Source organism: Bacillus rossius, chromosome 1 (genome assembly GCF_032445375.1).
Source record: "Bacillus rossius redtenbacheri isolate Brsri chromosome 1, Brsri_v3, whole genome shotgun sequence".
Lineage (NCBI taxonomy): Eukaryota > Metazoa > Arthropoda > Insecta > Phasmatodea > Bacillidae > Bacillus > Bacillus rossius.
Genome location: NC_086330.1, coordinates 336,046,495 through 336,063,272, shown reverse-complemented (window position 1 = coordinate 336,063,272; position 16,778 = coordinate 336,046,495).

The window sequence follows — 16,778 nt, the reverse complement described above, 5'->3', positions numbered from 1 at the left end:
CGTCATACATGCCAACATCCAATTATATATATTCTTATATTTCGAAATTTTGGGGCTTTCACTTTTGCGGAAAGTGGATTTTCAGGACCTCGAATGGTTTGGAACACTCCATCTCGAAAGAATAGAATTTTGAAATTCCTGAAATTGTCGAAATTTTGGGGCTTTGTTCCCAGAGGGGGGCCGGGGGTTCGAGGACACTGAATGGCTCGAAAACACTTAAAATCGAAAGAGATAGATTTTTAAAAATTTTGAAACTTTCGAAATTTGGGGTCTTTAACCAACATTTGGGGGGGGGGGGGGGAGGGGGTCATGTTGAGGAAACACTCCAAATCGAAAGAGATATAAAGAATTATAAGAATGTAGGCATTTACTGTACTCCTATCTACTATAATAACAATATTGACAAATAGAAAGCTTATTACCTACCTATGAATAATTATCTAAATAAATTAATAAATAACTGTATGTTTAAGAATTTATGTACATAAAAAATATTAAACTTCAAACTATACACACCAAAAAACTAAGGATGTTTGTGAAACAATTTTTTATTTGTCATAATGTTTAAAACATTTCTAGGATTTGTTTATATGTAAAACTGTGGTGGCAATATTCCGCCTATCCAAAGGAGTATAGAAATTAATAGAGATATCACTCCCTGTACACACCACAAATCTTTGAATTAAGTAAAAAAAAAAAAAAAACATAGTTAAAAATGAAACAAAAAGTATAAATAACAACTAATTTGACAAAAAAATTTATACAACTGGAATGACAATGTTAACATCCGCCTGAAATTTAATATAAGTAGGTAGGTAAGAATATATATAAGAAATTAAATGAAATTAAAACACACAAAAATAAAATAATCTCACACTCAACCAAACATAATGTTTAATATGAAATAAAGGAAGATGGCAATTACACGTAACTATTCTAATTAATAAAAAAATCAACTTTCCTGAAATAGTAAAATTCAAATTTTTCAACAATATATTACATAATTGATAAATATTTCTGGTCTTCGGTTCGGTCTCAGCAGCCCTAAGACTCTTGATGCTCAGCAGATAAATTATAAACACTAAACCAAACTCCTTGAAAATAAGTAGGTACTGTAAAAAAAAAACAATATTGACAAAGAGAATGAATAAATTTCGAAGAAATTTACAAGTTTAAAAATTTATGTACCTACATAATATTAAACTTGAAACTATCCACACAATAAAAACCTAAGAATGTTAGTGAAACTATTTTTTTTATTTGTCATAATACCTAAAATACGTATGTTTCCAAAATGAAACAAAGTATAAATAATGACCAATTTGACAAAAAAAATTGTACAACTCGAATGACATTGAAAACATACACGTTAAATTTAAAATAATTTTGAGTTTCCTAGGTAGGGAGAAAAAAATTATATAGAATAAATTAAGTAAAAAAAAATGGGTGCGTGTAATTAGGTACGCGCATGAGAAGTTATACTTATTTGGCATCATTAAAAAATTGGTTGTCTGTAAAGTCGGTTTACGGACGATAAATTAACGTGACAACGTCATAACAAAACATTGATTAAATGATTGATCTAGAAGAAAAGGAAATATATTCGGCCTGAGACTGCGCCGTAATAGGTTTTTGCAACCAAACCATTTAGGCATTAAAAATATTATATTCTTTGAGGAAGCATTTTTTTTTTAATTTTTCCTATCTTTTGTATAAAATCTACCTCTGCATACTTTTATGAATAAAATTGAATCATTTTTATTGAATTATCACTATTTTGTATGTATACAAAGGAGTGAAATGAAATGTACAATTTAATTAATAAATGTACTTTTATTTGCATTCATTATTCAAATATATTTATTACTTTTGAAATGTTACGTGAGCCGTATTTATTTTTACAAGTTTAAAAAAACATTCCGCATCTGCAGGGATTCGAACCGACAATATTACGATAAGAATTTAGCTCCGCTGACTGCTCAGCCACGAGGCCATAGTTGTTAATTAACAGTTTCAGATGTCATATATACCTTTATAAAATTTTTGTTCACGATAGGGTAATAATATTATTTCGTTATAATAACTCGATTTTATAACAAATACGCATCCCAAATACACCAAACTTATTTATAAGGTGTTACAATATTTTTTTTAAAACATTTTGCATAAGATCCCGGTTGTAATTGGAATTATTATGTGTAACTGTAAAACACCATTATTGGTTCAAAATGTATTAGAATATTTAACATTACTTTTAAATAACCGTACCGATTTTGCTGAAAATCGGTGGACGATCGTTAAATTACATAATATTAATAATTCAAACGACGAAAATATGATTGAAAAGTCAAATCGATGGTCGTTCTAATCGAGTGGAAGAGAGATGCCACGCATGCGTACAATGAGCATGAAGAGAGATGCCACGCATGCGTACAATGAGCAAATAGGAACTTCCGTAGTGGGACATCCGTAGTAGGACACTTTTTCGTGCGTGCAGCCGGCGTTCATCGATTTATTAGACGTTGTCACGTCAAAAATAGTTTTTAATTGCATGCAAAAATATTGCGTGGAGTCCCTCCGCGTGGAAGAAGTGAAACTTCGTAATGTGGAAATGAAAATAGGAATGGGTAGAAATTGATTTTTAGTGAAATCATATGGTATCAAATCAAACTACAAAAATAAAGAAAATAAATTTGTAACGATTCATAGATTGATCTTCAGAGAGAGCGAGACACCTATTGAATGTCTATAAAACTAACTTTTTTATGAGAGCAGATTATCATGGAATAAATCATGAAATCATTCAACGATAAAAGCTGTTTATTTAATTAAGCGGACGGGTTCGCCCCAAGGAGCAAATTGACGCGGCGAGACCTCGTGGACATAGAGAAATGACACACACTCAATATTTATGTGTCTATGAATCATTATTTTTTTTCTGCAATTTAAATTGTAATATACAAAAACGGTATTGAAAATTGAAACAAATATGGCGACACTACAAACTGTCAAGATCTTTATTTTTATCTTACTCTCTACTTAGTTCCTTACAATAGAAAAACGTAACGTAATGGCTTGAAAGCTATTACTCGGCAGACATAGAGGAATGACACTAACAGTTTGTATATCTATGACACACGTTACATAAAATTAAGATATATTTTTTTAACCCGTTTAAAATTTATTTTTTAGACAAAATATAGCCTATGTCCATCCCCAGGATATAATCTATCTCCTTGCCAAATTTCATTACGATCCGTTCAGCAGTTCAGTCGGGAAAAGGTAACAAACAAACAGACAAACAGACAGACAGAGTTACTTTCGCATTTATAATATTAATATTGATTTCGCTTATCATTTTCATTGTGAGTATTCTCGAACAAGATGTCCAACGTTTCATAGAGGTATACCACATAAGCTAATTTTTAAACCATATAAAATGACTGCTTTGAATCTCACAGAAATTCAATGATTTGCACGTACGGATAAATGAAGTATGCTGTGAGAGCAAACTTGTGTCAGCGGAGGCTCAAAGAAACTATTTAAGCACAACATAAACACAATCACAACATAAACATAAACATTTCTTATGACGAAAACTTACTCGCATCATTAAGTGGTCGGTAGTTCTAAGTATATAACTGTATTATTACGTCGCACATACGGGTATTTCAACGATCTACGCGGCCAAAATTATTTTTTTTGTTTAAATGTACTCTAAAAAATGTTACTAAGTCAAACCAATTGTATTTATGACTAAAAATTTATTTTTTTATACAAAACCTATGTTTTAATAGAAAAAACATAAAAATTAATTAAAACAATATAGGTTATATAAGCCAAATGATCACTTAAACAAATTTATGCACGTATAAAAAGATTAAAGTAATATTTAGATAAAATAAATAATAAATGAAAAAATATATAAATATATTAAATAAAAAATAAATAAACTAAATAGAACCATAATTTATTTATAATAAAAATAATAAATAAATAATAAATGAAAATTGGTTTTTCATTATCTTGCAACAAAATATTTTTGAAGCGTGGGTCAAGTACCGTTGCAATCATGACTTCTTTTACTGTTGTGTACAACGGAAACCTAGATTTAATAATTTTCTGAAGAGAGATAGTAAATGCAATTTCCAGGATTATTTTGATCTTCAATATAGTAAGAAAGTGTTGCCTCAATTTTTATATTATATATATTATTTTTATTATATATAATATATTATATTTTTATTATAAATAAAACCATAAAACTGTTTAAAAAAATAATTATATTCATATGTTCCTTTTTTTAATCACTATATAATGTGGTTTTGGCCCTATGAATAATAGATAGATGAACATGTTGTGCAGTCACAAAGTAGGTGGATGAGAAACAAATTATAAAAATATACAGTTAATATAAGCCCTAGGTAATACTTAATAGTAATAATAATAATCATCAAACACTATTATCCAAAAACAAGTTTTCTTAGTCACTTACTGAAGAACACTTTGGTTTTGGATCGGCAGGCAACAGCATTTCTAGGGATTCAGGTTGGTAAGAATTTAGCTTTCTCTTATTACTTTCTTATTTGTGCTTCTTATAATATCATATTGCATCGATGAACATTTGATTCACTTCCTGGATGGTCAAAGGGCTAATTTTATCTTTTGATGACTTTGTGCGATGGTATGCCTTTTTGTACTTTGTTGCACGAGTTGGCGAACGGATGACTTCCTTGAGTACATTCGAAGCGTCTCGCTTTCCAGTTTTTCTTAACTCTACTTGAGCAGCATGCACTATGATGTCCTCGTCAAAGTTAGAGCGAAGATACTCAGTTTTTCTTCTTTAGCTTCTCTAGCTCAGCTCCTCAAAAGATTTACTCGGTCGACCTGGCCTGGCCGACTTCCCGGACTGTCGGCAACGGGAATCGCAAAGGTCCGTTATAGCCAAGAGTGATTGTATTTAAGAAAAATATCTTCTTTGTTATGAGCTTTAGTAAATCTTTTCTTTATTTCTGATTTGAAATGTGCAAAATTTATTTTTAAAGTTTCAATTTGGTCATTGCTATAGCCTTCATTAGATAAGAGTTTATTTTTCAAAAAATTAAGTTTTGCACCTAAATTAGGTAAATTTTCACTGTTCATGCGGTCAAACAAGTATTTCCTAGTTACGATCCTCATTGTCGATGTACCCATAAAACCTAAAACAAATAAACACCTCTTTTAAAGCCAAAAAATGAAGGAGACTATTTTCATACAATTTACTGAACAATTTTCAAAACACTAAATTTCTGTTTATCCGGGCTTATCCGGGGCCAAATCCTGGGTTTATTAAAAGAAAATACATTGAACAATGAATTGCAAACAAAATCTTAGCCCGATCTATCCCGATAGTATGAAAAAGTACCTATACAATATATTTTTATGAAAAAAAAAATTGTCTAGGGAAGGGTCTACTTTAGAGCTTAAAAATGAACTCCTAAACAAATAAATTATATAAATTAAAATATATATCATAAGTTACTAACCTGTTGTTTGAGAATCCATGATTTTTCCCACCACTGATCAACTTAAAAACATTAAATTTTACTTTTGAAGTGTAGCTTTTGTAAGAGCTCTGAAACAGAAAACGTACACGAAGCAATACGATCATATTCCGACTGACGGTAAAGGTGCGTAAAGCGTGAGCGGGGAGCGGGAATGGCTGGGTTTAGTTCTCGGAAGTGTCCTGCACATCAGGTAGTCATTATCGTAGAAATGTGTATTGTTTTGAAAACTGTACTTTTGGCCGTTTGGATCGTTGAAATACCCCTATGTGCGTCGATCACAATTTTATCAAAACTGGATCTATTCCATGAAATATTGTCTTCTGCCAGTTGACTATTATATTATATCATCACGTCATGTTTTATGTGGGTTATTTTTCTTAAATGTGGCTTTTATACCGCTATGCTGTTGCAACGTGAATTCAACACCGTGTTTTCGGAAAAAAAAGATCCATTATTTTGTTCTGTACGCCCACTGCAGTGATACTTCCATGTATTCTTCATTTGAATAACACGGACATGAATCAATTACGGAATAATATGAAAGGGGGCGAGAGACAAAAGGTGGATGATAACCATGCAATATCAGCACACGCACACGTGCCCAGACAAAACGAACTCAGCTTGGATGTTTTTTTTTTGTGTAAATCACTTTTAACAATGTGACGAGCCAATTATTCTGACTGGGGCCGCCGAAATACCGCATGGATGTATCGCGAAGCGTCGCTAATGAAAGCAATGTTTCCACAGCCGCGCCGGTAGAAATTCACCGTCGCGAACTGCCAGCTTTCGTGTTGGCGACACTGTCGATGTGCAATTATCACCGGCTCTCGCCTGTCGCAGTTTCTGTTCTCGCACAAAAATGCCTTGCAATTACCCTCGTTCCCAATTTTCAAAAGCTAGTGTACACTTCAAGTTTACCCATATACATCTACGTGATATTAAAATATGTGGAACGATACATACTGGATCACAGAGAAAAACAGCTGTCAGCTGTTTTTAAACTGTAAGCATTCTTTCTCCACTTAATTTTTAATCTAGAATTTAATATTTAAATTACATTTGAGAACGTGTGCATGGTTACTGTTCAGTGCCCGTACACGTTATATTAAAACCACGTTTCGTCAGCACACTTCTGCCTTTGTTTGAAGCCCACCCCCCTTCCTTCTCTCTGGTGCTTAATTTTTCCTGAATGACAAGTTGATTGAAACCAGAAGTTCCCGAACAGTCATTTGGAGAAGTATATAAGTACCAAAAGAGAGATGACAACAATTGGAAATATCAGTTGTGATAAACAAGTACACATTGGCTTTACCGTTGATGTTTGGAAAAAAAAATTCATTTTGAGAACTCGAGTTTTACTTAAAAAAAAAAAAATTATATAATGAAACCGCATCCTGTGGAGGGTTCCTTTCGTGTCTGCAAACACACATACAGGACAAAAAAGGAAGGTTGTATATTGTTGGCAATACTGTAGTCGAGACGCAAACCACGCCGGCAGACGGTATTGAAAGAGGAAATCAATTGGTGGTCCTGTTTGCCTTTCCAATGCTCGGCAGGTAGCCTGTGTATGAACTGTGAGCCAGGGTGGACACGAGACGTTATTGAAGGGGGGGGGGGGGGGAGGTTTGCAGCAAAGAGTAAAAGGAAGAGGAAGAAGGGAGGTCACGCACGAAAGAGATTGGGCGTGATTGGAAAGGGCGCATGGTCATCCCCTCCGTGTTTATTCAGGCACCCCGACGAAACAATTGCAAGCGAAGCGGCCAGGCAGAAGAGAGGTGGTCTGCGACCGCGCTGCTGTACGGGAGAGTAAATCGATAATCGAAGAGCTCCGAGAGCGAGACGAGACATCGATAAACAGATCGGCCGGCAGCTCAGAGTTCCCCCTTTGTTCGACAACAGTTTGGGCGGTGCGGATATCCGAAAATTGCCTTCACCCCCTCCCCCTTAAACGGCCATAAACCCTTTTGAGGATTTAGGAATGACGGTTATCTTAAGATTTTTTTTAAAAAAATTGGTAACACAATACAGGCTTGTTAAATAATTAGATACCAATAAATAATTAAATAAACAATAAAATAGTTTTTTTTTTCCAAAACTTCTGAGTTTTTGTATCACTTGAAGATTTTTAGCCTCAGGTGACAGTGTTATAAATTATTCTGAAAAAAATTAATTACATAGAATAAAAGTAATTTTCTATTTTTTTTTTATCTTATCTGGGGACTTGCATCGCATAGCCAGCGAGGCATGGTGAACGGATACTCGACAGCAGTACACTCAAGAAACTGTTACAATGTTTAAATAGGCTACTCTACTGTTCACAGAAATATTCATCATTTTGTTTCGTAATAGTTGTAGGAATGGCCTGTTTCTAACAAGGACGGTATAGCTAGAAGGAAATATATATTTTTTTTCCGCAGTGCGAATAGAGTTGATTCAACATAAATTTTAAAAACATTATCTGCGAGTTCATAGACTATTTAAACAGAGTTTAAATGAAGTTAAATTCAATACGTGAACCCTCAGGTACCATTTACTTGTTTACTCTGAACGAATCACAAAGGATGTTACGTGGCAAACACATGGAAAGTGTAGCTGTTGTAAACAAGGAGAGAGGAAACGGAGGAGAGGAAATGGGATGATGTACAGAGCGTGGGAAACATGTTGTTACGAATGCAAACAGGACCGGCAACACACGCCAGGTTCGGAGCTGGCTGGCGGCCGTGCGAGGCCATTGGCGTCATGCGTATATCACGTGGCCGCCACTGACGTAAGGCATACCACGCGTGCCTGGCCGGATTGCAAGGGTTGTCGCTACCCCCTTCCCCCCTCCCTCCGCGCCATTCACGTCGTCCTACCTTGGCGCTGTTATATATCGCTGAGTGGCCTGGGGAATTACGTGGACCGCCGCACCGCAGCGAATTGACGCTGCTTTTCTGGACCGTTCGGACGTCAGGTCAGCTCGGGATGACGCTATTCGTCACAACTGCGCTCGTCGGTTCTGGAAAGACGACCGACGACTATTTAGGCCGCGACGCCGGCCTCCGCGGCAGTTCCGAGCGGAATCCGAGCGAAGGGAAGTGCGACATCGGGGAATAGGGTGAGAGCCCCCCCCTCTCCCCCGAGAGTGGCGTGACGTGGAGTTCGACTGAATCGGGAGAGTGCGGTGACTGAGTGGCGCGAGACTGTGTGTGTGGACAGGCGCGTGGTAAGGGGCGAACAACTGTTGAGCCTAGCTTCAATGAGGAGTGTGATCTGCGGAACTTGGCAGACATTAAGTGACTTGAGGATAAACAACTTTAAGTGCCAGTGACTTTTTATCGGACATTTTTAAGTACAATTATTAATTATTAATGCAAATATTATTATCTAATAAAACTGTGAAATAAACATAAGTGGGTTATCCCTTACGAACTCACTTCTCCCCACAATATAAATCGTAACAATATGTAATCGGAACAAGCGCGTCTTTTAAACGCGCCAATGTTTTCTGGTTTTTGCGCAAAAATAAATTGTTGTCTTAACAGGTCCAAAATGGTTCGCTTGTAAAACGTATTTCATTGAATATTTAATTTTTTTTTTTTGCATTATGAAGTCTTCTCAACTACTTCAGTTAAAATATGTAAAAAGTAAAATAGAAAAAATATGTCGTGTTAAAATAAGGTTCCTCCGAAGTAGTTATGATTAATTGAACTTTTAAAAAATGTTATTTCTTTGAGAGGTTTTTATTTAAAGTGGACAACCAAAAACCCCTTCAGATTTTTAAAGATGCCTTTAACAGAACTCCAGCAGCCAAGAAACCTTAAATCTGGCCAAAAGATTGTGTAAAATCTCTATATTCATTTTGTACAGTGACGAAATTTTCATCCTGAAAGAAGGCACCCTCTTGGGTTATCCATTGTATTCGCTACTAGCGAACACATTCGTGACAAACTTCGAAGAGACAGCTATTCAATCCAGCAAGTAGAAACCTAAATGCTGGCACTCATATGTTGGCGACACTTACGTTACATGGAGCGAACGCGAGGACAACATGACTCACTTCTTGGAGCTCTTCAACAGCATACACCCAAACATAAAATTTACCATGGAAATGCAAAACTATCATTCCTGGATATGCTGGTCTTCAAAAAGAACAGATGGAGACCTGTGTCACAGTGTGTTTCACAAACATATGCAGACACAAATACCGAAATGTCACCTCTAAACTCCTCATGCACAGAAGAAAACAGTTGTACCCACGCTGGTTAACGGAGCCAAAGATATCAGCGATGAGTCCAGAGTTAATAAATAATTCAAACACATCACCCAGCACTACTATTCCGTGACTAAATAAATAAATAAATAAATATATACAGCATGCTATAGACAAAACAACCACTAAAAATATTACTGACAAATTCAGTATCGTAGATGTAATTCAATATCTACGTGGAGTCACCAACCAGTTAGTCCGGCTACTAAAAAAACCATGATGAAATACACACAATACAAAAGCCTTTTGGAAAACTTCAAACCTGCCTGTCTTCATAAGTGGATTAAAACCATGTTTGTGTCACCTTGTTTACGTACTATAGAAAGGAGGAAGTGTAACAACAAGAATCTCAGAACACAACAGGGACTACAAGCAAGAGAAACGCATATCGGTCATAGTAGAACAATTCTTCTATCATAAAACACAGTGGTAACTTGGATAGATTTTAAACAATAATCAATATAGAAAATTTTAAAAACGCAGGAAAGTCATAGAAGCCACAGCCATTTTTAAACACCCAAACCACAACAAATTTAAAAAAAAAAAAATGGCTACAAGCTAAGAAAAATGTGAGAAAAATTAATGGTAAAGTGAAACACGAACGCCATCAGAAAGCAAGATGAGCGAATTCACTCAGTGTATAACCCGAAATGACCAACACAGCCAATGTAAAGAAGCTGAACATGATTGGCCGATACAAAAGCCAGTGACAGAAAAGCTTTCCCCTGCTTGGTTTACACCTGAGCCAATAGGAATAGGCATGTCAAGATTGGTTTCCTGGTATTATTTAAATGTAGTCCTACCAACTTCTAGCTGTCCATCACGACCTGTACGGAAATAACTATTAACACGCCACTTTTATGTTCTAGGAAATTAGACGACCACAGATCTCCGGGGGCTCTACGCAGCAAATGGCTTAGCCTAACTTTCACCCAACTGTTATTGGAACAAAACAGTTCCATCCATAAGTTGGCCAGCAATGTACAAACCATTGTGAATTTATTTACCGTTAACCAACACCACCTCACGAGTGGCGGCTTGATTCACGTGTGACATGCACACATGGGCTAGCAACCCATGCACGTGTCTAAAGAGTTTCGTAGGAGCGGTTCGCAGAGCTTCACACTAAAGGCCACCACACCCGCGTTTAACTAGGACAACTGCTTACATCACACTAGCAAGCCTACAACAGCTCAGACAACACGACCATTACAACACGCTAGTTAGCCGACCAAAATGGTGGGAATCTCCTCTCCCCTCGTCGACGGCAAGAAAACGAAACCTTTTTTTACCATCACACAACAAACCATCGCACACACAGTGTGCCAAAACCATCCCCACAAGGCACGCCCGTTCACCCAAGTGATTCTACAAAAGTGTGGGGCTCACCTGATTTACAATGCACTGAGCGCGTTATAAAAACTTCGGTTTCTGGCCTCGCATACACTAACTGCCCCGGATGGCAGTATGATGGATCGTCGGCTTCTAGCTCTCCATTTATTTCCCACCCCTGATGATGCCTGCTGGAGTGCAGAGTGAAACGTCGGAACTATCTATCACTTTAACACGTATCAATCAACCTCGAAATAGAAGATCGTCTACCTGTATAAGCAATGGCAGTGAAAGCCTGTAAACTGCTTTAAGATGACATTTATTGAACGTTTGAAAATATCTGTAATAGAGACCTACAGACTTTAAATCTGGGATATATATTTAGTAGTATAGTTTGGGGGCTCCGAGATCAGGCTTCAGGCTGTGGTGCTTGGTGCCGACCGCCATCTTGGATTGTGACGTCACGGTGGCCATCTTGGATTGTGACGTCACGACGGCCATCTTGGATAAGTGTAACGTGACACTTTTTCGTGCGTGCAGCCGCCGTAACGGGACACAGCGTAACGGGACACAGCGTAACGGGACAAGTATATCACGGCGTCCATCTTGAATCCGCCATTTTGTATGACGTCATTGTGTGTTCTCGAAAATTCCGGTGATGTGTTTTCCGCCATTTTGAATTATGACGTCACCGTTGCAATTTTCGTTACGGCCGCCATCTTTAACTTTTTTATTTATTATCCGATTTTAACGATTTTTTTTTAATTTATAAAAAAATTCACTTAATATAAATTTAATAAATTATTTATAAAAAAAATTACATAAACGACACGGAGTTCGGAGTCCTCGGTTCGAACCCGACAGAGGCAAAAAAAAATAAAAATGGCGACCGATCCAACCCTCACAGTGGATGCAGGCAGACTGACCCCCACCACTTATGTCAATGCACATATACCATCAGGTAGTATGACATCATGTCCGCCATCTTGAAATTCGGACGCCATCTTGAAAATCTTTATTTATTATCCGATTTTAATGAAAAAAATTCCAAAATTCATCAAAAAATTAACGTATTTGAATTCTGTTTGATTATATCGATGCACGTCCTTGGTACGATTCCCGACGAGAGTAAACAGTCGATCCTTCCTCCATGAAAGCTACCTAGACTGATCTACCACCACCAATACCAAAGTATATACCGTCAACTGGTATGACATCATGTCCGCCATCTTGTCTTCATCTGCTGGAGACCGTCATCTTGTTTTCGTATGCTAGAGTGTGCCGATACCATGTAGTATAATTATCTGGTCACCACACCTTTGACCTTGACCTTGAAATTTGACCTTGAAATTTGACCTTGACCTTGAAATTTGACCTTGACCTTGAAATTTGACCTTGACCTTGAAATTTGACCTTGACCTTGAAATTTTACCTTGATCTTGAAATTTGACCTTGACCTTGAAATTTGACCTTGACCTTGAAATTTGACCTTCACCTTGAAATTTGACCTTGACCTTTAAATTTTACTTTGACCTTTAAATTTTACTTTGTCCTTGTCGACCATCATGGACCCGACATTTAATGTTCAGTACATGCTACCAGGAGCGACCAACTGCTGGAGTACGTCATCTTGTGTGTGTACTCATATTATAGAGTACATTTACATCTGGTTAATTTTATTTTAACCTGCTACAGTGCAGTAATCATTTATTACCGAGATGCCCACCGCCATCTTGAAATTCGGACGCCATCTTGAAATCATGTAATAATGTAGCTAGAAAAGCGGGAAAAAATCCAAAATTCATCAAATAAATCACTCATTAACTTACAAATCGAATCGATGGATCCCTGTCCACGGTTCGATTCTTGACCAGAGACAGTTGTAACTAATTATTAAATAAATGTTAGGTTCTGTTTTCCATTACCTTTCGCGGAGTTTATTAATCATTCACTCTACGAAAATCAACTCAAGTCAATATACCGGACCAACGAATTAAATCAGTGCCGATTAGCCTATTATGAAAGTCTAATTTTTCATTAATCTGAATAACATATAAGCCGTTCATGTACAAAGCCACACATATAGATCAATTGCCTTCAGTCCATGAGACCGAGTCATGTCATTATCAGACGTATAGGCTAGTCATTTCAGGACCACATGACCTTCGTAATCCATCGTGACATTTTTATACATTCTAAAGGACCAAGTAACCTTGTAAAATATTTTAGTAACACCAAGAGGTGATAAACTAGTAAATATTCAATCACTACATTTTGTACTACGCGCAATCAACAAAAAAAAGGAAGCACCAACAACGAAAAGACAGCACCACCAACGAAAAGGCAGCACATTTGGAAGCACCGACAACGAAAAGGCAGCACCGACAACGAAAAGGCAGCACCGACAACGAAAAGGCAGCACATTTGGAAGCACCGGCAACGAAAAGGCAGCACCGACAACGAAAAGGCAGCACATTTGGAAGCACCGACAACGAAAAGGCAGCAGCGACAACGAAAAGGCAGCACATTTGGAAGCACCGACAACGAAAAGGCAGCACATTTGGAAGCACCGACAACGAAAAGGCAGCACCGACAACGAAAAGGCAGCACATTTGGAAGCACCGACAAAGAAAAGGCAGCACCGCCAACGAAAAGGAAGCACATTTGGAAGCACCGACAAAGAAAAGGCAGCACCGCCAACGAAAAGGAAGCACATTTGGAAGCACCGACAACGAAAAGGCAGCACCGCCAAAGAAAAGACAGCACATTTGGAAGCACCGACAACGAAAAGGAAGCACCATCAACGAAAAGGCCGCACCGCCAACGAAAAGGAAGCACATTTGGAAGCACCGGCAAAGAAAAGGCAGCACCGCCCACGAAAAGGAAGCACATTTGGAAGCACCGATAAAGAAAAGGCAGCACCGCCAACGAAAAGGAAGCACATTTGAAAGCACCGACAACGAAAAGGCAGCACCATCGACGAAAAGGAAGCACATTAATTTGTCATTGACTGCAATATTCATTGGTTCCAATATTCATTGGCTCCAATATTCATTGGCTCCAATATTCAATGGCTCCAATATTCATTGACTCCAATATTCATTGGCTCCATCAGTCATTGACACCTACAGTCTTTTGGTTCCAAAAGTCTTTTGGCCCCAAATATATTAGGCTAGAATTCTTCGAGTCTAAGAGACTATGATACCACATGGCTACGAGTCTAAAATGATCTAGCTGGTTACGAGTTATACATGGCTTGCGAGGCTACAGAGCTACGAAGTTTCTAGTACACAGGTTTACATGACTGCGAGGATACAGGACTACAAGTCTGCAAGAGTACTTGAATACGAAGGTACTCGTCTACATGACTCCAGTTACCGCATCTGTCTTCGACAGAATTTTCTCTTTTGCTCCAACTGCACCACCAGCATTATGTTATAAGATTACAAGGCCGCTTGCTTATGTAGCTTCAAGTCTACGAGGATACTTGGATACGTAGCTTCAATTCTACGAGGTCCTAAGACTTCATGACTACGCGACTTCGAGCCATCAGGTTACGAGATTACGTGACTACGAATCTTCATGTTTACGAGACTGTGAGGCTACAGAGCTACGAAGCCTCTAGAAAACGAGTTTACGTGACTGCGTGGATACAGGAATACAAGTTTGCATGAGTTCTTGACTACGAAGCTACTCGTCTACAAGGCTCCAATTGACACATCTGTCTTCGATGGAATTTTCTCTTTTGCTACATCTACGCCATCAGCATTATGTTATAAGATTACAAAGCTACTTGTTTACGTAGCTTCAAGTCTACGAGGCTCCAATACATCATGACTAAGAGACTACGAGCCATGAGGTTACGAGACTATGCGATTGCAAGTCTTCAAGGTTACGTCATCGCGAGGCTATAGGACTACGAAGCTTCCAGAACGCATGGTTAAGAGAATGCATGACTAAATGGCCGCATGGCTACGAAACTTTATGTCTCTAACTGACTACAATAGCACTATTCAGTGGTGAGAGTTAATTTATTTCATGCAAAGGTACTTGCTGCAAGCAGTTCCGCTTTTCAACATCAGATGACGTCACGTTTTGCTTGCAGGTAAAATAATATTTATTTATTTTATGCGGGATGCGGGTTGTTCACTATCGATCGCATAAGAAGAATGGCATCGATAGTCTTCAAGGAGAAGGAAGTTCGTCCTTCCTGCTAGTGCTTCTCAGATTTCTCACGGTCCGCCATATTGGATTGCGACGTCACGGCTGCCATCTTGGATGGGTGTGACTTTGACCTTTGACCGAAACCGCAGGAATGATCGCAAGCACTCGGATTAATCATCAAAATATTGATAAGAATAATCAGGAGCACACGGAGAAAACCATCATAATATTGGCAAGAATAATCAGGAACACACAGAGAAAAACGACACACGTTTTCTTTGATATCATAAAATTACAGAAAAAAATATTTAAAAATAAAAATAAATTAATAAAAAATTTAAAATAAAAACAAAAAATACATAAAATTCTGGCTTGTACTAGAACTCTATCTTTGCTCAACAATGATAAGTTTACAAGCTAGCAGAATCTGTTTATGTATTTTTTGTTTTTATTTTAAATTTTTTATTAATTTATTTTTATTTTTAAATATTTTTTTCTGTAATTTTATGATATCAAAGAAAACGTGTGTCGTTTTTCTCTGTGTGTTCCTGATTATTCTTGCCAATTATATGATGGTTTTCTCCGTGTGCTCCTGATTATTCTTATCAATATTTTGATGATTAATCCGAGTGCTTGCGATCATTCCTGCGGTTTCGGTCAAAGGTCAAAGTCACACCCATCCAAGATGGCAGCCATAACGTCGCAATCCAATATGGCGGACCGTGAGAAATCTGAGAAGCACTAGCAGGAAGGACGAACTTCCTTCTCCTTGAAGACTATCGATGCCATTCTTCTTATGCGATCGATAGTGAACAACCCGCATCCCGCATAAAATAAATAAATATTATTTTACCTGCAAGCAAAACGTGACGTCATCTGATGTTGAAAAGCGGAACTGCTTGCAGCAAGTACCTTTGCATGAAATAAATTAACTCTCACCACTGAATAGTGCTATTGTAGTCAGTTAGAGACATAAAGTTTCGTAGCCATGCGGCCAATTAGTCATGCATTCTCGTAACCATGCGTTCTGGAAGCTTCGTAGTCCTATAGCCTCGCGATGACGTAACCTTGAAGACTTGCAATCGCATAGTCTCGTAACCTCATGGCTCGTAGTCTCTTAGTCATGATGTATTGGAGCCTCGTAGACTTGAAGCTACGTAAGCAAGTAGCTTTGTAATCTTATAACATAATGCTGATGGCGTAGATGTAGCAAAAGAGAAAATTCCATCGAAGACAGATGTGTCAATTGGAGCCTTGTAGACGAGTAGCTTCGTAGTCAAGAACTCATGCAAACTTGTATTCCTGTATCCACGCAGTCACGTAAACTCGTTTTCTAGAGGCTTCGTAGCTCTGTAGCCTCACAGTCTCGTAAACATGAAGATTCGTAGTCACGTAATCTCGTAACCTCATGGCTCTTAGTCGCGTAGTCATGAAGTCTTAGGACCTCGTAGAATTGAAGCTACGTATCCAAGTATCCTCGTAGA